The sequence below is a fragment of the Asparagus officinalis genome, chromosome 8, assembly GCF_001876935.1.
Source record: "Asparagus officinalis chromosome 8, Aspof.V1, whole genome shotgun sequence".
NCBI lineage: Eukaryota > Viridiplantae > Streptophyta > Magnoliopsida > Asparagales > Asparagaceae > Asparagus > Asparagus officinalis.
This window is the reverse complement of record NC_033801.1, coordinates 83,912,096-83,939,877: the sequence shown is the minus strand read 5'-3', so window position 1 is coordinate 83,939,877 and position 27,782 is coordinate 83,912,096.

The following is a 27,782-nucleotide window of genomic DNA, read 5'->3' as shown; positions in this document are numbered from 1 at the left end:
GAACTCGAGACTCAGATCCAAACAAGATTCAAACTTTAGGACTTCAACGACTTGCTCATCCAGATCTGGTGCTCGACGACCGTCAACGCCAAATAAGGCAGGAGTTCGAGAGGACCGGATCTCAGATCTACGCGTACGAACTCCGGATCTAAGCTTGGTCTTAGATCCCGAGACTTGAGCGATTGTTTCCTTGGTGAATCAATCCCTCCCGGCTATTATTTCCTTCGTGGAATAATACCCGTCGTACTGCGTAGATCCGACCGGATCCAGATCGCGCGGTGGTCCACGGCAAACAACCCCGGCGCAGGCAAAGAACCCACAAAGCAAGAGACCGCAAAACAGGATCTTGCGATTTGTTCGACAAACAAGGAAATAAAGTTGTAATCTTTCTTTACTTTTATTTGATTTTCATTGTAACCGGATCTTATAAAAAGACCGGATCTTTTGTAACCGATAAACTGTTGTAAAAGAGAACAATGAATTCAACAAAGAAAGACACGGTTTTTCCCGCGAACAACTCTATCTTTTCAGTTTTGGATCTATTCTTCGTTCGTTGGTGCATTGAAAAAGATATCGGGGAAAGAAGGTGCTTCGGATGTCGAGGGTGGTACTTCTGGTGCGAAGACCATTCAGAGTTTGAATATCCACTCTATGAAGATAGATGCGAAGAAGTTTAATGGCACAAACAATTTTGGATTATGAAGATGCGAGGTTTTGGAAGCACTGAACGCGTAGAATTTGGAGGATACATTAGAGTTAGATGGCAAGCCAGATGATATTGAAGAGAAGGTTTGGAAGAAGATGAATCAAACGGTGTGTGGTGTGATTAGGTCTTTGTTTGACTAAAGATCTAAAATATAATGTGATGAATGAGACTTCTGCAAAGAAGATTTGGGAGATTGTCGAAAGCAAGTATCTGACAAAGAATGTTGAGAACCGCTTGCATTTGAAGAGGAGACTTTATCATTTCCAGTTAAAGAAGGGAACCTCAATTAGAGATCACATGAACACCTACACAAAGCTTCTTGCGGATTTGGCAAATGTGGATGTTATGATTAAAGATGAGGACAAGACGTTGCTGTTGTTGAGTTCCTTACCCGACGAGGAATATGAGACCTTCATCCTTACTCTGATTAATAGGAAGGCATCTCTTTTGTATAGTGAGGTCATTGCTACACTGGTGAATTATCAGCTTCGGAAGAAAGATAAGGAGACTTCGACTGAGTCGGTAGCAGAGGAGTTGGCCGCAAGAGGGAAGGGTCCAAACCAAAAGAATTAGAAGTCACAGTCTAGACTAGGACATCCTACAATTGAAAAAGATCAGTGTGCTTGGTGCAAGGAGACTGGTCATTGGAAGAAAGACTGCCCAAAGCTCGATGAATGGATGAAGAATAAGTAGAAGGGAAAAGGGAAGCAACCATCATCAGAAGCAAACATCGTATCGGATGGTAATATTTCTGACTCTTCTATTTATTCGCTTTCTATCAGTCCTACATATAGCTATTCGGAGGAATCCGAGTGGATGTTAGATAGTGGTGCGACCTATCATGTGTGCCCTAGAAGGTAATGGTTCTCTAATTTTAAAAAACTGGATAGTGGTGTGGTGTACATGGTTGATAACCATGCATGCCAGATCCTTCGGATAGGAAGAATTCGCATCAAAATGTTTGACGGGATTGTTAGGGAGTTAAATGATGTGAGATATGTTCATTCTTTGAGAAAGAACTTGATATCGATTGGAGCTTTAGTTGGAGAGGGTCTGAATGTTCGAATTGAGGACATGGTTCTCAAGATTGTGGAAGACTCTCGGATTGTGATGAAGGACGTTAGGAGGAATAACCTGTATTACTTGACTGGAGGTATAGTGGCAGGTAGAGAACTGGTGACTTCTATTGATTCGACTAGACTGCGGTATTTGGGACTTGGCTATTCTAGTATTGATTACTCGTATAAATTGAAAGAGGGTGCGAAGACCTGCAGTTTGAAGTCCAGTGAACATGTTGATGTGAGAAAGAAGACCGAGGTGAAGTTTGGCACCTCTATTCACCGTGCTAAAGGTCGTTCTAGAGGAGTTCACGTGGATGTTTGAGGGCCTTCTAATGGAGCATCATTAGAAAGTAATAGGTGTTTGGTTTCCTTTGTTGGTGGCTGTTCTAGGCGTGTTTGGGTTGCAACCAAATCCCCTTTGTAGAAAGTCATAGTAGTATCCAACAGATTGAAGAAGTGTATGATAGACAGAAAGGTGAAGGTACTCCATTCTAGTTTTGGTAGGAGGTACAAGATGGACCTATTTCTATATTGGAACCGAACTCACGGCATTTTAAGATACTTTGTTAGAAAGGAAATCTTGGGGCAACTAGATAGGGTGGCAAATTTGGAGAACCGTACCTTGCTGGAGGAGGATCGGTGTTTGTGGTCGAGCAATGGTTTGCAGAAGAGTTTCTGGACCGAGGCTTCGACATATTTGGGTCATCCTATTAAAGAGTTGTCAACTACTGTGATTGGAGGTAAAACTCTATTGGAAGATAGGTCTGATTGTGTTACTTTGGTTGAGGCTTCGATGAGGGAGCTAATTGACTCTCAGCAAGTGGAGAGTTTTGGACAGATCTTAGATGTATCGCAGCGGGTGGAGTGTGATGCTATTCCATATTGGGTGAAAATTACTCCAGATCATACTGCATTATTGGGATTCCAGCTGAGATGACACAGCTTAGGGATCATTTGGATTTAGGTGCAGATGATGAGTTGGGTTTTGATTCGAGTGAAGCTGGATATGGCCATTGGTTCACCTCAGGTAGAGGTGTTTGAGGCCATTGGAGGTGCTATCAGCCGTAGAGTTGATGATATTAAAGAAGGGTTACGAACTCTTCTATTAGATTGAGATCGTTCGAGGCCATATGGGTGAATTACGTAAGGCTTGATTCCTTAGGCAAGAGGATACGTAGACAGTCATTTATGATGCAACCGGTTTGGATTAGTTGATTTTGATGGGGGTGAGATCGATTTGGTGAGTTGATACCGATATTTGTAGAGTGTTTGCATTCTCTTTTGGGTTCTCAACTTGTTGTGGATTGAGTCAGTTGTCGTGAATTATTTCACTTTGTACTGAACGCAACAAGTGAGACATTTGATTTGGTTAGTGTCGGATCAGTTTTGGAAGAAACTTCACCGATGTGGAGAATTGTGAGAAGATAGCATTTTGTTTTGGTGGGGGCCACCCATGTGAAACAATCAATTTGTACACTCACGTGAAAATACTAGGTTCTCTAATTCATGTGCTTTAAAACGCATGGAGAGATGGAGAATCGAGTGTATCTCTAATTGTGCAACGGTTTTTTCTCTCTTCCGCGTGAAGAGATGGAGATGTGATTGAAAACCGTGTGGAAAAAAAAGGAAGGAAGCGCCGAAGCTATATATAGCTGTTTCTTTCTAGGGTTTTGTGTGTGAGGAGAGATTTGTTTTCGGCTGTGAGTCTCTTTTTGGCAGAGAAGAAAAACAGCGGCTGCAGGGGAAAGTCCTGAGGTTTCGTGAAGAGAGAAAAAGTATTTGAAGTTTGACCTTTTCTTGAGAAGAAAAGCATGGAGCCTATTTGAGGGTTTAGATTATGAGAATTGTAAACCTATTTGTATTCTTTTTCTCTCTAATAGTAGATCTCCCCCTTCCTTGCCCCATGGACGTAGGTAGTTTGCCGAACCACGTAAAAATTATTTGTTTTTGAGTTTGTGGCCATTATAATAATTTTTTTAGAATCCCTCGATAAGTTAGTCCTAGAACCGATGAGAGGAAGAGCCGATATCTCACTTTGTTGAGATATTCGCTTTAGATTCTTGTTTCCTTGGTGAGACCGATATCTCACTTTGTTGAGATATTCGCTTTAGATTCTTGTTTCCTTGGTGAGACGGGAATTCTTATTGATCTTTCTCTCTTATTGTGTGTTTCCTTGGTGAGACGGGAATTCTTATTGATCTTTCTCTCTTATTGTGCACCAGAAACTCTGCCGAATTTTCCGCTGCGCACAACACTTATGACTAAAATCATCTATAAAGCATAGAGTATATCTTTTTTTGCTGTTGGAGGTGGGATTGACTGGACCACAAATATCCGAGTGAATCATCTCCAAGACTTCATTTGCTCTCCAAGTACTATGCTTAGGAAATAGCCTGCCAAGCAGTTTGTACAAGTGTTGTTAGTGGCTTCAAATATTGGCAAACCTCGCACCATCATCTTGTCCTGGAGTGTTTTCAACCCTTTGTAACTCAGGTGATTTTACCTCTCATGCCACAGTTGTTGCAGATTCTCATAGCTAGTTTGTAGGCAATTTTCTATTGGAGCATATAGTGTGGGTGTAAACATCTTGTTGGCACTCATCACACTTTGAACTAGTAATCCCCTTGTTGGATGATAGATTCTACACAAACCGCCTTGAATGAGGATTGCTAACCCCTTTTCTTGGAGTTGTCCTATACTCAAGAGGTTGTTCCTAAGCTCGGGGAGACCTGTTCATAAGCCTCACGATCAACATGGCTACAGTCGATCCCGTCGAAATCATAAAGGATGACCATGTCCCGCTTTATGATAAAGCATGGGATCGCCACGTTAGTACCCAATGGAGTGGTCGGTTTGAATAACGTGAACCACCCACGGAAGACATGATACTCTAAATAAATATGGGAAATAAGGTTAATCCTAAGCCCATATTTATCAGTGACAAGTTACCTCTCTAGGAGAAAGAAGACCTTATATCCCTCATCCGGGAATTGATAATCATATTTTATTATAATTTTATACCCTTATTATCTATTTTTAATGAATAAATATATCACTAATAATTATTTTTATATTTAATTGCAGGTTAATGAAGAATAAAGCCCAAGATCTCTTCTCTCAACAAAAACCCATGAATTAAAAGAAGAACACAAGCAAGATCCAAAAACCCCAAGCCCAGAATCAAGCCGAGTAGCTTGTAGAAGCCGGAGAAAATAAAAAAAATAAATATAAAAAAAATATATTCAATATAGTTGGCCGTAAAGAAACGACAATATCTCTCAATCCGGAAGGCGGAATTTAACATATAATATATAAAAATCGCCTATCTCGACGAGACGAAGTCATCCGTGAAGGTAGAAATTTGATAGGATATCGATGCTAGCATCCATGTGGGCGTCCATGCCGGCATCGATTCCAGCATCGATACTGACGAATCAGTTACAGATCAATGGTTGATTTTTGATAGTTTTGGATAAGGATTCAATCCAAGGGCTCTTATTCAATGATGTTTACTATAAATAGGGGTAGAGAGTGAGGGGTTAGGGGGTAAAAAATTTTGTATCTCTATTTGGAGAGGAGGGTTACTTTTAATTGAGAAGATCTTCCAAACTTGTAACTTTTTGTTACAATTAATAAAAGAACTTTTTTACCACTTTAAGTTTTTCTTTTCTTCTCTTTGTTGGATGATGAAGATGAAGATTAAGATGAAGATTAATTTGAAGGTTTGTTTTTCTTATTTTCTCTTTTATTGCTTATTAGTTTATATTTATTTTCATACTTGTAGTTAGATTTTATTGTTTAAATAGCCAAGAGGCTAGAATCCTTTTGTCTTAGATTTATTTCATGTCTTTATTTTCTCACATTTAATTCTTACAATTTATTTTGTAGCTTAGTTATTATAATTTATTTTGTAGTTAGATTTTAATTTCTTACACTATTTACCTTGAGGCTAGAACCCTCTTGGGTTTAGTTTTTCTTTTTGTTTATTTTTATTTTCTTTGATTCGTCTTTAGGCTAGAACCCTCTTTATTTTTATTTTCTTTGATTCGTCTTTAGGCTAGAACCCTCTAGGGAATCACCCTTTTCTAAGAAGTAGGTTTAATTTTAGATTACCCATATTTTTAATTGAATCCATCATCTTTACTTTCCTGAATTTTCTTTTTTCTTGATTTTTCCTTCTTGCCTTGTTGATCACATTTTTTTATCACTTCCACTCTCAAATATATTCATTTACACTATCACTTTCATTCTCTCCATCTCTTCACAATTACATTCATTCATCACTCCTATTTGTCATGCACACAACATAAGAATCAATTTTAATATTCTCCTACAAAATACCTTCCTCGAGGGATCGATAACTTTTTATACTATAACTTGACACGATTGTACACTTGCAACATTTTTGGTACATGTTTATGCCGCATCAAGTTTTTAACGCTGTTACCGAGGAGGGTGCTTAAGTAGGATTTTATTTAATTTGGTTCTTTAACTTGTGTGCTTTTTATGAAGGAACCGCTTGGAGCTTGAAGATCGCGGATTGAAGATCTAGAATTTAAAGATTTGCTTTTGGGTAACTCTTCTTTCTAGAATTTTTAATTCCACTCTTTAGCTACTTCTACACAATTAGAAACAATTAGGACTTATAAAAAAATATTTTATTTTTATCGACCATAATAAAATCCATCCTCCACTTTGACATTTACTAACAAGATAATAAATTCAGACAAATTTTTCCCTTCTCATTTGTTTGATTGTTAACCCTAATTAAAACAAAAGATTTTTATTTTTACCATCCTTTTTAGTTGCTTTTAATTCATAGGGTTGCATTGCATATAGTTAGTAGAAATTCACCAAAGTAATTTGAGCATCTTGATTTGGCACACACTTAAAAATATTTTTAAGGGTAAAACCTCATAATCAAGATAAGGTGAGGGATTTCATCACCCTTTCCTTAGCCCAAAAATCACTAATTCCTCACTACACCACCCAAGCCTAATAAAACTCATTAGACGTTGGCCCTAAGGATTCGAGCTCAATAAGGAACAAAGAATCCTTAAGTGAACCGGTTTAAGTTTTCTTGGATTAGTTGTTGTCTAAGATAAGGTTTAGGGGTTGCGTAAAATGCTCCGCAAAGAACGAGGTACTTAATTGAGCTCTAATTACCCTCTAGTACTATCCTTACCTGGCTATGACTACCCAGGTAAAACTTTAATCTTTTTACCTGGCTGACTACCCTCTAGTACTATCCTTACCCGCGTAAAGTGTTTTTGAAAGATGAAGACTCTCTCTCTTCCTAAATATCGCCAAAAGCTCAATCCTCTATGCTCTAATTGCCTTCGATCTCCGGCTCCCGTGTATAGGAAGGTATTTATAGCCTCTGGAAGTCATAGCTGTTAGAAATAATGCAAAATAGCTGACGTTAAAATTTTCCTTTAGCGCGGCAGTGGACACTGACGTGGTCAAAGAAGGTAGTTTTTCCCCTTTCATAACTGCTCCCACCACCTTTAATTGCCATTATTTCAGCGGTTATGGGCGTGATTTATGCTTGTAACCGCTCCCCCACGTTCATAAGTGATTCCTAGCAGTTAATAAGCTATGTGGGCTACATGAAACTCAAGAAAACTGATAAAAATAATATTTTTAGCTTCTCAGTGTGCGTGGCAATCGTAACTGTCGCGCATTACCGTGGCAGTTACCACTGCCATGCACCTCCGAGATAGTTTGTGCTGTCTCGGGTATTTTGGTTCAAACTTTCTCGTTTGATCTCAGAATTAGGTGATCCAAGATGCATTGAAAATCTAACGAAGAGATCTACAACTTTTGTTGTTTAAGCTTCTTCAGATTTAGATTGTATCATGGCTTAAACTGTCATGTATTGCCGAGGTAGTCACCACTGCCGCGCACCTTCGAGACAGTTTGCGTTGTCTTAGGTAGTTTTGCTCTAACTCCCTCGTCCGATATCGGAATGAGGTGATCCAAGATGCATTGGAAAGCTAAAGAAGAGATCTATAACTTTCCATAGCTGAGACACTCTCTTTACTTGCACATCACCTGCCACTGCCGTGCCTATGCGCGTCAATGTACACTGCCGCGCACCTTCGAGGCAGTTTGCGTTGTCTCGGGTATTTTGGCTCTAACTCTCTCGTACGATATCGAAATGAGGTGATCCAAGATGTGTTAGAAAGCTAGTGAAGAGCTCTAAAACTTTTCATAGGTAAGATACTCTTTTTACTTTCATGTAACTTTTCACTGTTGCGCCTATGCGTGTCAGTGTACACTGCCGTGCACCTCTGAGGCAGTTTGTGTTGTCTCATGTATTTTGGCTCTAACTCCCTCGTCCGATATCGGAATGAGGTGAACCAAGGTGCATTCGAAAGCTAGCGAAGAGCTCTACAAATTACCATAGGTAAGACACTCTCTTTGCTTGCATGTCACCTTCCACTACCTCACCTATGCGCGTCAGTGTCCACTGCCGTGCAGATATTCATATTGTTCTTCTATGTTATTTCACTTGTTCCTTTGCTTCGTTTGGATTTGGATGATCCCTTATGACTTAGATAATGATATTAATTTTCTTCTCTTTGTCTTGAAATATATTTGGATATCTATAAGCATCATTTTTAGACACCTACAGGATTCTCGAGGTACAATCAAATCAAGATGCACCTTAAAGATGAGAAGCACACTTCGTTCAGAACTCTGGTAGGGGTATAGTGTTACACAATTATGCCCTTCGGACTTAAGAACGCTGGTACAACCTATCAGCATGCCATGAGCATGATTTTTTAGGATTATCTATGAAAGACGATCGAATGCTACATAGATGACTTGGTTGTCAAGAGTCACAGCAAAGACGATCATCTTCAAGATCTGAGAACAATGTTCGAGCTGATGCCATCCTATCAACTCAATATGAACCCCACAAAGTCAATTTTGGGGATGTCGAGAGGTAAATTCCTCAGATTCGTTGTCACGACGAAGGGAATTCATATAGACCCCGACAAGGTGCAAGCTATTCAAGAGCTTTAACCACCCAGGATCTTAAGGAATTGAGGGGACTGCAAGGACGTCTAGCTTACATCCGAATATTTATCTCAAATCTTTTAGGTAAGTCCCTTCTCCAAACTAATGAAGAAAGGTGTTTCCTTTGTATGGGATGAGCCTTGCCAACAAGTGTTTGATGAGATCAAGACTTATCTCTCGAATCCACCTGTCTTGGCGGCCCCGATCTCGGGGAAACCCTTCTTGATTTATATACGGATAATGGATCATTCTCTTGGCTCCCTCTTAGCCCAGAATAACGATGCCGACCGTGATCAAAGCATCTATTACTTGAGTAGAACCTTGCAGGGAGCCGAACAGCGGTACCCCATGGTTGAAAGGAGTGTTTGGCCTTGATGTTTGCAATTCAAAAATTGCGACACTACCGGGTTGGCCAAACTATACACGTCATCTCTCGAATGAATCTCATACGAGTATTCATGACATAGCCCGGGTTCTTAAATTGGCGCCTGACAAGATGAGTACTCCTACTGTCTTAATACGACATACACTTCATACCGTAAATGTCTATCAAAGGACAAGCAGTCTACGACCTCATGGCCACTCATCCACTCGAGTCAAAGATTGACCTATTCCAAGCCATGCCAGATGAAACCCACAAGGTTAATGCAACCTTGTAGGAAGAAGTTTGGTGATTTTACTTCGATAGAGCATCTCGCGTAGGCACAAGCGGATCTATCATCGCGGGGGTGAGGGTGATCTTGGTTTCTTCATAAAACCATGTGTTACTACAAGCTTTCTCTTTAATTGAGTCGTGTACTAATAACGTGGCTGAGTACAATGACCTACTCATCGAACTCGACTTTGCCAAGGAGTTGGGGGCAAATCACCTCTAAGCTTACGGTGACTCTCAGCTCATCATCAGACAGATGACAAAGGAATACAAAGTCAGAAATGACAACTTAATCCCATGTCATGAAGCGGCTATCAAACTAGCTGAATCATTCGAAAGCTTCTGTATTGAGCACGTGCTTCATTCCAAGAACACACACGCAGATGCCCTAGCGTCACTGGCAGCTAACCTAGCTCAACCGTTGGGAACCAGTCAGTGCGTCACAATCCCAAGCTAACAACTCTTCTGCCCGAAGCATGTTCTGGAAGCAAATTTAACTCACCAGGCTATGGGTCAACTCGAACCGAGAGATTGGCATTTCCTAATCGTCGACTATGTCTTGTATGACATACTACCCGTAGACGTAAAGGAGAGAGATTCTATTAGCAGACACGCTCCAAGATTCTACTATGATTCGACAGTAAAGGCGTTATATCGTAAGTCTTATGACGATGTGTTGCTTTAGTGTCTCTCAATGACAAAAGCAATGGAAGCCCTACAGGAGGCCCATGACGGTACCTGCGGTGCTTACCAATCCGGACCTAAGCTCTGGGATCGCATGTGAAGAATGGGTTATTATTAGCCCAGGATGATCAACGATGCTGTCGCTTACGCCAAGCGTTGCCATGCATGTCAAATCCATGCCAACTACATTCACAAGCCACCCAAAGACCTACATTCGACAACGACTTTGTTGCCGTTTGAGACATGGGGGATGGATATCGTCGGACCAATATCTCCACCATCAGCTAAATGTCATCACTTCATCCTTGTGATAACTGACTTCTTCTCTAAGTGGGCCAAAGTCGTTCCCTTAAGAGAAGTTAAAACCAGTGATGTGACCAAGTTCATCAAACATCATACCAATACAACGTTCCAAGACGTATCATTCAAGATAACGAATCATAATTCGTTAGTCATGCATTCACTCGGTTCTGTGATAAGTTTAGAATACAAAATCTGGCATCCACGGCTTATAATCCATCAGTAAACGGACTAGTCAAAGTTTTCAACAAGACGATCATCAAGATCTTGACAAAGCTTACAACTAACAGCAAGCGCGACTGAAATGAAAAGCTTGGTGAAAGCTTATGGGCATATCGTACTATGATTCGTACCCCGATCGGTACCACACCTTATTCACTGGTATACGGTTACAAAGTCGTGTTACCATTGGAGATTCAGATTCCGTCCCTACGCATCACACTCGCAACAGGGATGATGACCGAAGAAAGCCATCGATAACATCTCGTAGAATTGGAGGTGTTAGATGAGAAGCAACTCGAAGCTCAACAACACATTGAGTTCTATCAAGCCCGAATATCCAAGGCTTTTGATAAGAAAGTCAAGCATTGATATTTCAAGTAGGGAGAGTTGGTCCTTGCTGTTTGACGACCTATGATACTCAACTCTAGAAAGAAAGGAAAGTTCTAACCCAAATGGGAAGGACCATTTATGATAGAGACGGTCTATTCGAATGGAGCTTACCGTCTCGTCAAATCGAATGGCGATAAGATCCTAATGCCTATCAATGGCAAATTCCTAAAGAAGTACTACCCATAGTCTTCCTTCAACCCTTCATACACTCCAACAAGTATACGAGTATAAATTGCTTCTTCATACACTCCGACAAGTATACAACTATAAACTGCTTCTTCATACACTCCGATAAGTATACAAGTATAAACTGCTCATTCATACACTCTGACAAGTATACAAGTATAAACTACTTCTTCATACACTCCGACAAGTATACGAGTATAAACTGCTCCTTCATACACTCCAACTGGTGCATGAGTATAAACTACTTCTTCTTTCCCTGCAACTGCTGCACGAGGCTAAACTACTCTTTTCCTCCAACTAGTGCACGAGGTTAAACTGCTCTCTCCCTACACTTTCACTTCGATCAAACCTTCATACAGCTAGGACCAAAGCTAAAATCCTCTCTCGATTCATTCCACGAACGAGAGGTCCACCAAATTGAATGATCAAATCTTTAAATAGTTAGGATCATCTTAAACCCCCACTTGGTCAAACTTCTAGGTAGTTAGGGCCAATGCCAAAGTCCCTCGCTAATCCTCTCCAATAGGATGACGGGTCTCTAAAACTATCATGGTAACAATTACTTCTGATAGTCCATTCCAAATTTCCCCTTTCGATCCTCTTCAACAGGATGACAGACTCACTCTTATTGTCATGTTAATAGTCACCTCTGACAAATTAACTTACCAATCCTCTTCAATAGGATGGTGTCACACCTCGCTTCCCAAAATATCAGGAATTAGAATGTGAACAAGTCTGTGACGTATTATATTAAGGAGAATAAATGAAAATATTTCTTCTCAACCTAATACACTAAGCATCAAGAAATATAGAATGCGAAGTAACGGGTCCCCGATCACAAATAGGGAGAATATAATAAACAACTCAAAACAGAATATCAATATCACAAGTGAATATCATCCCAGACATAATATTCGGGTCAACATGCCCTTATACATGACCGAACAAATGAATACAGAAGAAATATAAAATACATCATTCAATGGGAAAGAAAATTACTACCAAAGCAACTAGTACCATCAACTAAGGAAAGATAACTGAGCTTCAGCCTATTCTTCAACTCTGTCTGCAAGGCACTCCTGCTGAGAGTATCCTGACTCCGGCACATCTCCAAGCTGGACCTGTCTATCCTCTAAATCTTACATACACCATAGAAAATAGGTGTACGTCGGCGTGCATGGCACACGGCAAGATCCCATAAGGGAAAAATAGGAACGGTCGAATGACAAAGGCAACAATAGATGCAACAACAGAAATAAAATAGAACGTGCAACTGGAAATCTAACAAATCAAAATGCAATCCACCACTAGAGTATAACAATTAGAAGAATCTAAAATCAATCGTTAATCTAGGTCATACTACTAACCATCCTATAACAGGTCATTGGTCCACATATCACATAGAGTCAACATTCATATTACTGGATAACTAACTGTTCATATATCACCCACGTGCATCCAATCCCGCTACACATGCGGCCAGAGGACTACACACAAACTATTTTCTGTCTGGTCCGAACTCAAGCAAAACTCAGGTGACGAAATAAATTCCCACTGACCAAAGTGATGTACACACTTCACTTTGGCCCTATAAACCAACCCAAGTGGCGACACCAACCACTGGTACAAGCCTGGAAGATACATCAACAACCACATCCGATCACATGAACAAAGACTTACCCATCCTAACTCTTCTCACTTTTCTAAGTCAACAACATAATCCATACTAGATCTCTTGTTCACCTCCTAAATTCAGTCAACGCACCCACACATGTTACTAAGTCTGTTCATGACGCACAAGGACCCTAAGTCAATGAACTAGTAATGGTTCTCAATTACATCAAGAAAAAGTAAATAAATATAAGTAATTCTATGCAATAACATTATGACATGTCAAATACATTAAAATAAGATCATAAAACATGAATTGTAACTATGAACAGTATAATTATGCATGCAAGCCGATTTCATCAATATCTTATTATTCGATCATTTAAACTACTAATAAAAAGTATCAGCAGCTAGGTAACATCTAGTATAACTACGGTCGAAAAGGAAATTTGAAATCTGTGAATGTTTTACACATGAAATGTCACGGTCTACAACCATCAAACACAAGATTATAATTTAATTAATTTCAAGAATAATCTTTTGCAAAATTGTTTATTTTAAATTATTATAATTTTCCTAAAATGATTCTTTTCACAAAATGAAATTCTTTTAAATAATAAATATTAATTCAAATAATCCTTTTGTAAAATAAATTCCTTTAAAATTATTTCTCAAAGTAATTATTCTAAAAATACTCTTTAAAAATATTCTCTTTCTTTTTCTTTTCTATATGATCAGTAACCATTTCTATTTTTTAAAATATTTCTCATCATTTAATATTATTCATCAACAATCCTACGTAGGTTATCCTAATATTCACATTACAACTAATCTATGCATGTACTTAATTAACAGTATATCAAAAGTTGTAAAAACAAGTCAATGAGTAATGGGATCTTGCCTATAAGGCTAAGGGCCTATGGACGAGGAGGCGGCACTGAGCAGAGCTACTGTACGATAGGTCTGAAGAGCTAATGCACGACATCGTTGTTGCTGCTGGAGTGGAAGGAGGATGAGAGGGAGTGTCGGAGAGTGGCCTTGCTGCTGGAGGTTGGCCGAGGGAACGATTCGGTGTCGGACTGCTGGACAGCGAGAGGGAGGAATAAAGGAGGGTGTGAGTAGGGTTGAGACAACGGCACGGTCGGGGCTGGATGGGGCTCGGACCTGAGGAGTTGGACGATAGCTATGCAGGGGAAGAGGAGATAGGCGGTAGAGTTGTTGTTGACGAGAAGAGTGGCGTCTTAGGGGAGTTGACGCTGAGGGAGAGGTTTGATTTGGTTGACGGTAGCACGAGCTGATCTGGTCCGAGAGTGCTGTGGTGGTCAGGTCAGGCAGAGTCGGGGCTGTGGTCGAGGGGTCAGTGGTTTAGGATGATCTTGCCAGTGTCAGTTGGAGAGAAAGGGACGGAGACAAGGTAGCAACGGGTGAGGCTGAATGAGGGGCTGAGGATAATTTATCCAGGTGAATCTGGCTGAGGAGTGCTGTTTTGCTACTGGTTGGAGGCAGACTGGCGTAAGGGTCAGGGCTGGACGTCGAGGAGGCGACGCCATACTGGTTGGTCGGAGCTGGCTGAGAGAGGGCGGGGATGGGCGGTGGTGCAGTGTGCTTGGTGATTGAGGAAGAGAGAAGAGGAGGGTAGGGTGGAAAGAAACACGAGAGAGAAAGAGAGAGAGGAAGAAAGGAGAGAGGGAGAGAGAAGAGAGAGAGAGAGAGAGAGAGAGAGTTACTTATATATAGTTAGGGTTAAGAATAATAAAACTAATTAAGAAAATAATTAGAAAAATTAACAATAATTAGGAATAAAATTATTATAATTAATACAATACTTATAATAAAAAAATATAATAAATATTAATTTAAAAGTTTTCACCGTAACAAGTTAATTTATAATTATCAAAATTATTTAAATAAATATAGAATTAGATTTTTAATTTGTAGAAAATTCTATAAAATCTAAAAAAATATAAATACTCTTTTAAAAAAAATAATTAAATATTTTAAAAAATCAGAAAAATTATTTTAACTAGTATCGAATATTCACGGTCATTACAGATGGTAAGTCCACAAAGTTGCTTAAAATAGCAGCAAACTCCCACTATCACGTTAACAGTGACCTCTTACAATCAACTTACCAATCCTCTTTAATAGGATGATAAGTCCTCATAGTTGCTCTGATCGCGACAGTTCAATCAACTTACTAATCCCCTTCAATAGGATGGTAAATCCTTAATGTTGCTCCAATCGCGACAATCTCGTCATGTTAACACTAAAACTCTGACAAAATCCTCCACCAATCCTCTCCAATATGATGATGGGTCCACAAAACTATCATGTTAACGATTATCTCTGATAGTTAACTTCATCATTCCCGCAAATGAAGTTGTCCGATTAGTCGTCACACTCCTATGTCCTTGAACGATTTGCCCCATTCCGAGCGTTCTAAATATCCATAGAAAAATCTATGGGTAGTAGCCTACCCTTGCGATGTGCTACTATATTAATCAATCATCACACTCATACGTCCCTGAATGATTTGATTATCCCAATACCGTCATTCTCATAAATGACGTTGTTCGTTGATAATAGCCTACCAAGCAATGTCCCTTATCGATTCTCGAACGACGACCTACCAAGCGATGAGTCATTATTCGGACCCTCTCCTGGTTGCTCACGTGAGTGACTGATCATTTTGGCTAAGTTGTTACACTAAAACTATACGGCCTAACCTAATTACGACTTAACAGTTGTAATTAACCCAACCCAACGCCTCGCACAGCTAAGGATAGAGAAGAAATTTTAGCGTTAAGTCTAAAGGAAACTTCTTGACAACCCATCATACTGAGGGGAATAGTATGGCTCACTCGATTTAAACGGTAATCAATAAAGAAAAATTAAATCCGTTGATAGCTGAGGGTTTGCAAAAAATCCTAAATGTTGGTCAGTAAGAAGATATTCACACGAGTTATTCAAAATGCAATGATCGGATAATAAAGGTATAATTTCATTCATAATAGCAGATTTTGAGATAATACATTCCAAAAAAGTTATGATAATACATTCCAAACCAAGTCATGACAATACGTTCGAACAGAGATAACAAAAACGTCTCAAAACCAACCACGTCGTGCTTAGTCTAGCAGGCTGAAGGATGCGAGCTCGGCCTTAATAGCGGCTAGTTTCTTCACCCGATCCGCTCGGATCTGCTCCTCAGCCTCCTTCTGAAGCTCGGCCTCAGCAAGGGCATCAGTAGCAGCAGTAGCCGCGTCTTCTCGACACAGCCCATGGAGAGCTTCCATCGCTTCTCCATAAGCATCATAAACTTTGGTGCTCTCGAGCTTAAAGTCCTTCAAGTTCACCTTTCCCTGGGTAGTCCTGACCCATGTACGCTTAGCAATATTTTTTTAAGTATCTATCTTGGTCTGCATGTGACGTTGCTGCTCACATAAGTTCGCGGCAATAACTTCCTACTCCGATATTCTCTTCTCTCGAGCTTTATGCTCATGAAAAGCTTTGATCTGAGCTTCGATTAGGAGTGGTGCTACCTCATCACGCGGGTCGGAGAACACTAGCCCTTCTAGGCGATGCATGACTTCCTCTAGATAAATAAGCTTTTGCTCACAACGCCTGGCCAGCCCGATACCGTCCATGCACTGGATGTCCTTCAAGCTATCCACTATGAAAGGGTTAAAGTAAAAAAAAGGTGCCCCACCTAACACTAACGATAGAGATTGCTTATTTCATAGCATTCTCTAACCACTGGATGAGGCCCTGCATGGATCCGAGGTCCGAAGAAGCAGATTCTTAACCTAGGGCTGTCATAGCAATAGGCTGCACTCGGGGGAGAGGCATGTCATTATCAATGGGGGCCTCCATCTAGAGACCCCTATGTTGGCCAGGTCAGGAAAGTCAGACTTACACTTGGGGTGTGGGGAGAATGTCCAAGTGGATGTCGGAGTGGGCAGCTGTAGGTTGTCTAAAAATTATTGTAGATAGCTGATCCCCATCAAACACCGATGATGGAAGTTATAATTTGACGGTTTCCAGAAGACTATAATTTGAAGACTTTCATGTAGATCGATGAAAGTTAGAATCTGAGACCTTCACAACAACTGATGAAAGCTCTATTCAACAACCTTCATAATCAAAATCGGGAATGATAATCTGACAACTCTCATACTTTCAAGGAGCCAAGACGAAAGTTACAAGGTAACGATCTTTGCAACGCTCTATCAAAACAGATTATAAATTGACGATCTCTTCAAATCAAAATGCAGATATCTCTCAAACCGTAAGGAATTTGGCAAAATAGACAGGAGAAAACTGAACCCTACGGCTCCGTCTTATTGAGATAGCTGATTTTCATATATAATTGTCCAATTCTGGCTTACAGTTTAAAAGTTATGACATGTTCCTTGTTACAAGTTATGTTCTGAAGTCCTCCTTGACTGGACTTTGCCGTAACACTGGACTTAGCCTAAAGCTCGCCAAGCCCGCCTGAGGCTCGTCTCTGTATCCTAAAGACAAAACGCAGAGTTCCAGATCCAAACACAGAGCTCACTACTGTGTTTTTAGTCCAAAACGTAGGGTTCATCGCTGCATTCCAGATCCAAACGCATAGCTCACTGCTGTGTTTTTAGCCTAAAACGCAGGGTTCATTGTTGCGTTCTAAGTCCAAACACAGCCGTCATTGCTGTATTTTCAGCCCAAAATTGTTCGCGGTGAAAATTGCCTTCATTGAATTCATTGTTATCTTGAATAACTGTTTTTCGGTTACAAAAGATCCGGTCTTTTTTTGATCCGGTTACAACGAAATCAAAGAAAAAGAAAAAATTACAACTTTCCTTTTACAACTTTCCTTTAGAACAAATCGCAAGATCCTGTTTTGCGGTCTCTTGCTTGTGTGGGTTCTTTGCCGACGCCGGGGTTAATCCGTGGAACACCGCGCGATCTAGATCCGGTCGGATCTACACGATTCGACGGGTATTATTTCGCGAAGGAAATAATAGCCGGGGGGGATTAGTTCACCAAGGAAATAATCGCCCTTAATTCTCGGGATCAAAGGCCAAGCTTTGATTCGGAGTATGATCTCGTGTAGATCTCAGATCTGATCTTTACCTCTCTCGAACTCCTGCCTTTTGTGACGTGGACGCTCGCCGAGAACCAGATCTGAATCTTCAAGTCCTCAAGTCTTCAAAACTCCAAACTCGATTTTCAATTCGGCAGAGTTTCGGCTCTCAAAGTTCCAACCCTGAAAATGAATCACCCTTGGCCTATTTATAGGCACCCAGATCTGTGCCTAGGCACAGATCTGGGCTGAGGTGGCTCGGCCACAAGTGGCCGGCCACCCCTAGGTGGCTCGGCTCATGCCGAGCCACCCTGGGGTGGCTCGGCCATGGCCGAGCCCGAAACTGATCTTGATTCGATCGTGATTCGTCCGAGTCTGCCCTTGGTTGGATGACTCGTTGACTCCCCGAACCGTTGGCTTGATTACGCACGCGAATGGATGTATTCCGTTACTTGCGTGCGATTCGTCAACCTCGTCACTTCGTTGGTTCGTCGGTTTGTGCCGAGCTGTGCTAAGGGACCTATAAGTAATTTTATATGCCTACAGATACCCCCTCCAAAGTATTTCAGCCTCGTTCTTTTATAGAAGAGTCTGGAATACTTTGGATATGATTGTCCCAACCTTCAGTCGGTGTAACGGGACCTTGGAATGGCTTCTGTTCTTGATTCCTTCAATCCTTCAGGCTATTCGGTGCTTTGTCGAATGTCTGTAAGAGTTCCGGTGCTGCATTTATTGTCTGACCGTTGTCGGAATTTTAAACTTGAAGTCGATTCCTGATTTTCTAATCTTTAGCTGACCATCGATTGTTGGCGTTGAGTTTTTTTTATTTGCGACGCGTTGTCCGGCGTAGTGTTGTTGAGTTATCCTTAAGAATATTTATAAAAATATTCTCCAGGAACTTCTCAACCAAAAATAGGGAATAGTTTATACTCGTATACCTTGTTGGAGTAATTTCTGTGCCCAAATGGGCTGAACCGGCTTGATAATGAGCCAAAAAAGGCAGTAATTCGGCTCAAAAAATCTTCTGATTTTTCCGAACATGTGGGAGAGGCAAGAATAAACCAAGGACTGAACCCTCTGTCGATTTGAAGTTGTTTCGATGTTCGATTCAGCTTCAATTTGAATTCTGGTTCAAACCAGGTCTGGTCCGGTTTAACTTGGTCTCGTCCAGTTCAACTAGGCTTGGTTCGACATTATAAAAGAGCTCTTTTTTCTCCTCATTAGGGCCGCCCCCCCCCCTTAACCCTTTTTTCACTTTTCTCTTCCCTCGAGCATCCTTTCTCCCTCAAAACTTTATAGTTGCATTAGATCTAGTCTTCCTTTGGATCTTTGACTGAGAAATCCCTCAAAACTTTCTCAGGCCCCTCGAGCGCGTGGTCCGAGCCTCTTTCAAGATCTGATTTTTATTGGATCCACGAGCTTTTCTTCAGGTAAATCCTTAATTATTTTAGCATATTTTATGCTTAATTCAATTCATGAATTTGTGGGGTCGCATGCGAGGGTTAGGATTAAGATTTGGCGCCTCGAGCTCACCTTTCAGGGGGGGAGAATTGCAAAAAAGAGGAACTTTTTCTAGATCTGATTCCTTAATTTATTTTGCAGGTCTCTATGTCTCGTTTATTGGTCTTCACATCCTCTACCGCGTCGGCTGATGGCGCGCTTCCCTCTTATGCTGGTGAGCTATTTTTAAAAATTTACAAATTAGTCCATTTTTTCTTGGAAATTTACAAATTGGTCCTTTTCACCCCATTTTGTTCTCCTTGGCGAGGCAATCGGGAAGAGCCTTGATTCTCCTTGGCGAGGATCGACGCTTTAAAGATATGTTTTGCTTGGTCAAAACCATATCTCAAAATCAATAAAGGGGGCGTTTTGACGCTGCATTGTGCCTTATAAGGCAGGGATATATAGTCGATATACCCTATCTTATAAGTGCATAATGTGGCCAAATCGTCTCACCCTTTATAAGGCAGTGACTCTATCTTACCCATTCGTAGGATGAGTTCAACTTCCTTTTATAATTGAGACTAACAAATGTTTAAATGTTTGCTTCCAGTGGAATATCCTTCTGGAGCGTTTTCATCTCACGCAGTGTATGGGCGTCGTGGCGAGTATTATTCGACTTCCGACGATTTTTCCCCTATCCCAGTCACTCCTCAGTTTGCTTCGGGCACGTCGACAGAGGTTGCCCAAGTGGTGAAGGAAGGTGGACATCGAGCTCTTCGCCAGTTGATTACAGATGCGCCCCTCGTGAAGGATGCCAGTTTGATTCAGCCCCTCAAGAAGACCGACTTTTTATTTGGCGATTCTGCCAGAGATCCGGATGCCGTGTTTATTGATGCTGAGCAGTGGCTTCATAAGACTGGCAGTGGTTTCATATATTTGCCGAAGATTCCTCGGCATCGTGGCGCTTGACGGAGGAGCATGAGAGCGTTCACTGCGGATACATCACTCATCAGGCAGCTCCTGGTTCGAGCAGGAGTCATATCACTGGATTGCATCCTGGAGTATTGGGGTTAGATGCACCGCCACGTAACGAGCTTCTTGCCGCTGCTTCTACTTTGAAGAATCGCCTCGCTGCTTTAGGACGGGAGATGCCTGCGACACGCCACAGGTTTTATGGTTGGGTCCATTCTTTGGACAAGCTTTGGTGGACTCGCATGACGAAGTACGTCTTGAGCCGATGGAGCGAGGAGTTGCACGCTTGTGGTCTGTATGCAGCCGTTCGTGCCACCATGTATGGTTTACCTGTTAGCACGAAGCATTTCTTCGCTTTGTGCGAGCTCTACAACCCGGATTCGAACACTTTTCTGACACGGCAAGGGGAGTTGGGCTTGGCCCTCCATGAGATGCACAGGATTTCTGGTTTGCCCATGGGACAAATGCTATATCAGGAATATTTTCCCTCCAACCAAGAATTAAGTCAGCTGAAGGATCGCATGCCCGACCGCTACGAGACTTTATGGGACCTCACATGTCACTATCATATCGCTTTGGCGCAGTCTGAACCCTTAGCGAAGAGGGCTAAATCCCATGTGAGCCAGAAACAGTTTGCGTCTTATTTGTTCAGGAATCTAGAGAGCAATTCTGGCGAGGCTATTTGTGAGCTGGCACCACTCACTCCTTCAGGGGTTAATAGTCTACTGAAGAAGGTTGATGCTCATTCCTATACCATTAGCAGTCCTGAGAGTGGTTTTCCTACAGGGACCAAGTTTAAAGCATTCTTGTGGCATGCGACCGCGCCGATTCGACCGATGACCCTTCTTGCCGGTTACCTCGCTATCTGGTTAAAGAAATGCGTGGTCCCATATCAGTCTAGTGATATCTTGCCATTGGAGGTGCTCTACCCAGCGGTTAAGCTTGCCTACAAAAAGGAACTTTCGCTTCTTCCGGTGATGGTGGCTAACATTCATCGAGGGCTTCGACAGATTTCTAGTGCTTGTACACGGAAGGAAAGTGAATCGCCAGCTCGTCATAAACACCCGTACTGGATTAACATTGGAAATGACGTAAATCGTCTGTCCAACCAAGTAATGCCGCATCTTTTGCATTGCGAATACCAATGCGAGGCATTCTTTCTCAATCATCGGATATCGAGACTCGGCGCCTATCAAGGTCCGACTTAGGTAATAAACTGCCTGTTCGTGACCGTTATCGTCGTCTTGTGCTAGTAAAGCACTTATCGAGTGGTTCATCGCCTTGATGTAAATCAAGAACGGTTTACCCGATTTCGGTGCAACGAGAACAGGAGGATTCGTCAGATACGTTTTGATATCTTCGAATGCTTTTTGGCAGGCATCGTCCCAAATGAATGACACCCCTTTCTTGTTTAGCTTAGAAAATGGTTGGCACTTCCCAGAAAGGTTTGAGATGAACCGCCGGATGTAAGCTAGCCGTCCTTGCAATCCTCTGAGCTCTCTTAGATTTCTAGGAGGTTGCAGTTCGTGTATCGCCTTCACTTTGTCAGGATCGATATGTATACCTTTAGTGGTGACGACGAATCCAAGGAATTTTCCGCTGGACATTCCAAGGAAGGATTTGGTGGGGTTCATCTTCAATTGATGACTCCTCATGAGATCGAACATCGTCTTCAAGTCCTTGATGTGATCTTCTTTGTTGCGGCTTTTTACAACCAAATCATCAATGTAGCACTCAACTGTTTTCCTGAGATGTTCTTGGAAAATCTTAGTCATTGCTCGCTGATATGTGGCGCCTGCATTCTTTAGTCCGAAAGGCATCACCGTGTAGCAAAAGACACCAAGAGGTGTTCTGAACGCTGTATGCTTCTCGTCATCTGGGTGCATCTTGATTTGGTTATATCCTGAAAACCCATCCATGAAAGACATTCTCTCAAATCCGCATGTATTGTCAATAATAACATCCGTGATTGGGAGAGGAAAATCGTCTTTTGGACATGCCGTATTCAGATCCCTGAAGTCGATGCAAATCCTGATTTTACCGTTCTTCTTCATGATTGGAACGATATTGGCTAGCCAATCTGGATATTGTTCTTCTCGGATAAATCCTGATTCAATTAATTTCTTAACCTCTGCCTCGATGGCTTCCATTATTTGCAGACGAAACCGTCTTTGCTGTTGCTTGACAGGTTTGGCATCCGGCTTGATATCGAGGCGGTGCATTGCCACATTGGGGTCGAGCCCTGGCATATCTTCATAGTTCCAAGCGAAGACGTCAATATACTCCCTGATGAGAGCAACTAACTCCTCCTTCTCATTTGAGGGAAGACTATCGCTGATGAATATCGGCTTTGGGTTGGCCTCGTCGCCCATGTTAACTTGGACTATTTTATCCTCAGTGGGGGGTTCTCTCTGTTCGAACCTGTCACCATACTGCATATTCAGATGATGAACCCACGGGTCTTCCCATGTTGGCATTTGATCATCGTCCCCCATTGTAGACGGATCAGCTGTAGCCATGTTTACCATTAGGGCTTTGAATACCTCCCCTAGACTTATGTCGGAATTCCCAGCTGAAGAATCAGAAGAGTATCCGTTCTTAGTTTTGTTAGCAATTTGATCGATGATTTGCCAACCACATTCATCATCAGACGAGGAAACATAGCCTAAGCCTCTTTTGTGACGGTAATAATCATCCGGTTTCCCATCATGGTCGTTCCGAAAGAATGTTGTAGGTGTTCCTTTGTTACGTAGGACGACCGAAGCGGCATATACAAATCAGGATTATTATACAATTCTGTTATCACATCATTAAGAGACAGGGAGTACTCCAAATCGTTATTTATTTCAACATCGGCAAGTTGCCAATTACAACCTCCATCTGACGATTGTTCATCGTCAAGATTGATTACAAAGGGTACAATGTCATTTAAAACAAAACCACCATCGTAATCGAATCCGGCTTCAGAATCAGCTTCTTCTCCGCTGTCTGTGCCTTGGGCCGATGGTTCAGTATCGGATTCGTTACCATAAAGGAGAGAATCAGTGAAATAATTCTCATACCCTTTAAATGGTTGCTTATCCGCGACCACCGTTCTAACCCTATTATCAGTGTCGACATATTTCAAACACTGATGGAGAGTTGAGGGAATTATAACATTACTATGGATCCAAGGCCGACCCAATAGTAAGTTATATGATGTCTCAGCATCAATCACGTAACACGTGACCTCCGTCTTTAGATCACCCATTTGGCACTTTATCCGGATTTTTCCCAAAGGCCTTGACCTGCTGGTGTTGAATCCGTAAATGACCGTGCCTGTGGACGCCAACTTGCTGACTGGAATACCGAGGAAATGCATCAAGCGAAGCGATATAATACTCACAGCAGAACCCGGATCCACTTGGATCCGGTTGACTTTGCTGGAGCCGATGTACCCGATGAAGTATAGCGGTCGATCGTGGTTCGAATTCTTCGTCTGCATATCCTCTTTGGTGAAAGTAATGCAGGGAAGGTTTTTGGTCGCTATGTTGCACTGTTGACTCAGCGGTTCTGGCTGTTCAGGCACCGGCTTGATTTGAGTCAGAAACACCTCTGAATTGGCCAAAGCTTCTTGCAAGGCCTCCCTGGTTTCCTTGGACAACCGCAGCAACTCATACAGCGTTATCCGTGCTGGAATATTGGCTAGTTGAGCCATTATATCGAAAACTTGCGGAGTTTTCGAGCTTTCCGGCTTGTCTCTTCCAATCGGACGACTGAAACGAGACTGCTTCGGATTCTGCACCTCCTGGGGATTCTTCTCTTTCTCTTCAGAGAGCGGAAAAGCTAGTATTCTTTCGTCATCTTTTCCTGGGATAGCAGAGACTCCGCAGCAAGACTTTCCTTTCCCTTTGGACTTCTTCTTGGATGACGATCCGGCCCATTGTTCATCTTCAATCAGGTCGGGGTGAACCCAGAGGATTTCGCCGTTTGGAGCTGTATGTGGCACAAGTCCTTTTTGGCGCTGTCCATGCGGGTCATCGTTCACTGTCTTCATCCCTACTTTGGTGATGCGTTTTGGTTCAAACCACGCCGTGGGCATGGATCCAAAGCTGATTGAAACCGCGTTTTCTCCAACATTCTTGGACGGCTTCGGGGTTATGACGCCTACATCAATTAGCGCCTGGATCTTGTCCTTGAGGTGGTAGCATGACTTCGTAGGGTGATGGACCGCTCTATGGTATGCACAATACCTCGGATCTGTCACTTTGTTAGCCCCTTCTTGATCCACAATCGCTGGCAGCTGAATTTTGTTGTTCTCCAACAGGTACTTAAAGATGCCGGGAACTTCGTCATCTTTGAAGGAGTACACTTTGGGAAACCTCGACTCTGAAGATTTCTGCTTCTGAGGCCGTTGTTGCCATTGACCCCGAGCTTGTTGTGGTGCTTGTTGCTGCTGCTGCTGTTGCTGAGGTTGCAATTGAAAGGTTTGATTAGCATCAACTGCATTAGCGTGTGCCTTACATTTCCCCCGTGGGACGAAATTCTGTGCTGGAGCATTTGTCGCCTGTTGGCCTCTCTCCGCCTTCTTTCTTCTGAGGAATCGCTCTGCTTGCTCTCCTCGGACCTTCAGATCCTTCCATGTCTTGGACGGTGCTGTCCCCATTGCTTGCAACAGGTCCAGCGTGAGGTTGTTGTGGCAAGTCTGGAGAATAAACTCCTCAGTGATCGGGTCCCGACAGTTCATCGCCTTGTTCTGGAACCTCTTGACGAAGGTGTCGACTAATTCCCCGTCCTTCTGTTTCTCGTCCAGCAACGATTCGATGGATATCTCTGTGTCGTCGTCGAAGAAATTGGCACGAAATTTGGTCTCCATGTCATCCCAGCTATTTATGCTTCCTGGCTTGAGGCGGCGATACCAATCGAAGGCGGCTCCGCGAAGAGTGCCGACGAATGACCGTACCATCAGAGGCTCATCGCCAGAGATCACCCCCAAGTGCGATTTGAAGTAAATCAAATGCTGGGTAGGTGAACCCATCCCATTAAATGGCGTGAAGTTAATTAGATTAAACTTCGCCGGATATGGGATCGATTCCCATTCTCTTGGGTATGGGCAAGGAATGCCTGTTTTCTTCGTCTCTTGAGCGGAGATCAATGTGTTGATTTTGCTCTCGAGATTTTTAATCTTCAAGTTTTCACCTGTGTTTTTGCTAGCATTCTCGTTACCACCCCCTGCATTGACGGGAGGATTATTGGCATTATGCGTCTCATTCGCATTTGTGTCCTCATCTTCTAGATTAACCGGGTTACGACGACTTGGCTCGCCTTGCTGGTTCGTCAATGCTTGGATTTGCTGGTCATGCATTTCTCTCATGTTTTGCATGGCCATCTGCATTTCGAACCTGAAGGTTTCCTGCTGCTTAGCTAAGGCGTCTTCAAGAATTTTGGCCACTTGCTCCGCACTTATCATAAGTGCCTCGCGGGGTTGTCCCTCGCTGGATACTGTATTATCTGATGCAACCGCGGAGCCGGCATCAGATTCTTCATCTTCTGAAGGGAGTCTTGTCCGAACCCTACCATAGGTTGTTCGCTTGATGGTTCCGGACTGCAGACGGGTTCTAGGCCGGGATGCTTTTAGAATTGATTCGAGATTGTCCTGCGCCGATGTCTCTCTGCTGGTCATGTTGGTGGTGACTCTCGGATATTCTCCATCTTCAACCACCGTTCTTCTTTGTCGGAAACGCCTAGGCCTTGGTTTCGGCGTTTCAGTACTGAGTCTCTCGAAAACCGAAACTCGTTCGGGGACCGCCTTGATGCAGCTGCATTCAGACAATACTGCCCGAATGAGTTTGGAACAGGGGCACTGAGTTTCCTGTTCTCGGGGACTCCTTTTCCTGGTTTTATTCGTACCCCCAGCACGATAGTACAACTCGTCTGCTTAACGATCGGAGTAACCTATCGTGTGTTGGCACGACTTCTCAGGTATAACATTATCGTCATCAGACGATAATGTTTCCTTCTGAGGGGGAACTGCCTTCTTCGGGCTTTCAAAAGTCACGCGCCTCGAAACATGCCTTTTTGGGCGTGAGTTCTCGGCGGGCTTCTGGACTTCAATGCGCAAGTTGGTGCACATGACTGCCTTGGTCTCTTTGTCATGTTGGAGGTGACGGTGACCCCCAGCATACTGCGTCGTCTGGGGTTTCTTCATTGGGCCTAGACGATCTTGAACAGGAGCTTTGACTCGCTCATCAGAAAGTGGACCGAGACGCTCCAAGACTGGCTTCTTCCTTTGGGACGATTCTGCATGATCTCCCGGAGAAGCTATTGGGATTACCGGCGACTTTGGTTGATTCACCGGAGGTTGAACTTTGGTTGGAGTCTGCTTCAGCCTCCACACTTGGCGGGGTGATGGCGGGCTCTTGGCCACTCTTTCTTTCTTCAACTCCTCGGCCTTCTGCACAAGGATTTTTGCTTGTGCAAGCAGTGCGCGGCGTTTGTGAATCCGCTCTTCTAGTGTCGAACGGTTCCGTTTGACCCGGATCCATTCGTTCGTCGGCGGCTTGGAGGAACCGCCATTCTTCAGTTGTTGAGGCTGTTTGCCTCTCCCATTCTTTAGATCCGCGTTGTAGCGGACTCCGTCTGTAGACTCCATCGCCTTAGCGAGTTGTCGCGCAAGGCGCTGACGTCGCCTCTGGCGGGCTCTCTTTGAGAGAGTCACAACGCCCTGAATAGTAGAGGCGTCGGCAAGAATAGGTTTGACCTCGTTGGAGGTTGGTGGAACTTCACCCGACGCAACTTTGGCGTCAGCTGGGGTGAGAGCGCCGTTGGTATTCTGAACTTCTTCGAACCAACGAGCTTTTCTCCTGGAGGAGAGCTTCTTGGACTTGCGGGGGGAGGTAGATCCGGACGAGGACGAGAGATACTCCTCGAACTTGGCCTGGTCGAATTCGTACTCGACCTCCTCCATGACCGGGATTGAGATCCGCGGCTGTGACGCTCCGATCTCGGCAGCGAGATCGGCGGCTCCCACTGTGGTCGCCAGATTGTTCGCAGTGAAAATTGCCTTCATTGAATTCATTGTTATCTTGAATAACTGTTTTTCGGTTACAAAAGATCCGGTCTTTTTTAGATCCGGTTACAACAAAATCAAAGAAAAAGAAAAAATTACAACTTTCCTTTTACAACTTTCCTTTAGAACAAATCGCAAGATCCTGTTTTGCGGTCTCTTGCTTGTGTGGGTTCTTTGCCAACGCCGGGGTTAATCCGTGGACCACCGCGCGATCTAGATCCGGTCGGATCTACACGATTCGACGGGTATTATTTCACCAAGGAAATAATAGCCGGGGAGGATTAGTTCACCAAGGAAATAATCGTCCAAATCTCGGGATCAAAGGCCAAGCTTTGATCCGGAGTATGATCTCGTGTAGATCTCAGATCTGATCTCTCTCTCTCTCGAACTCCTGCCTTTTGTGACGTGGACGCTCG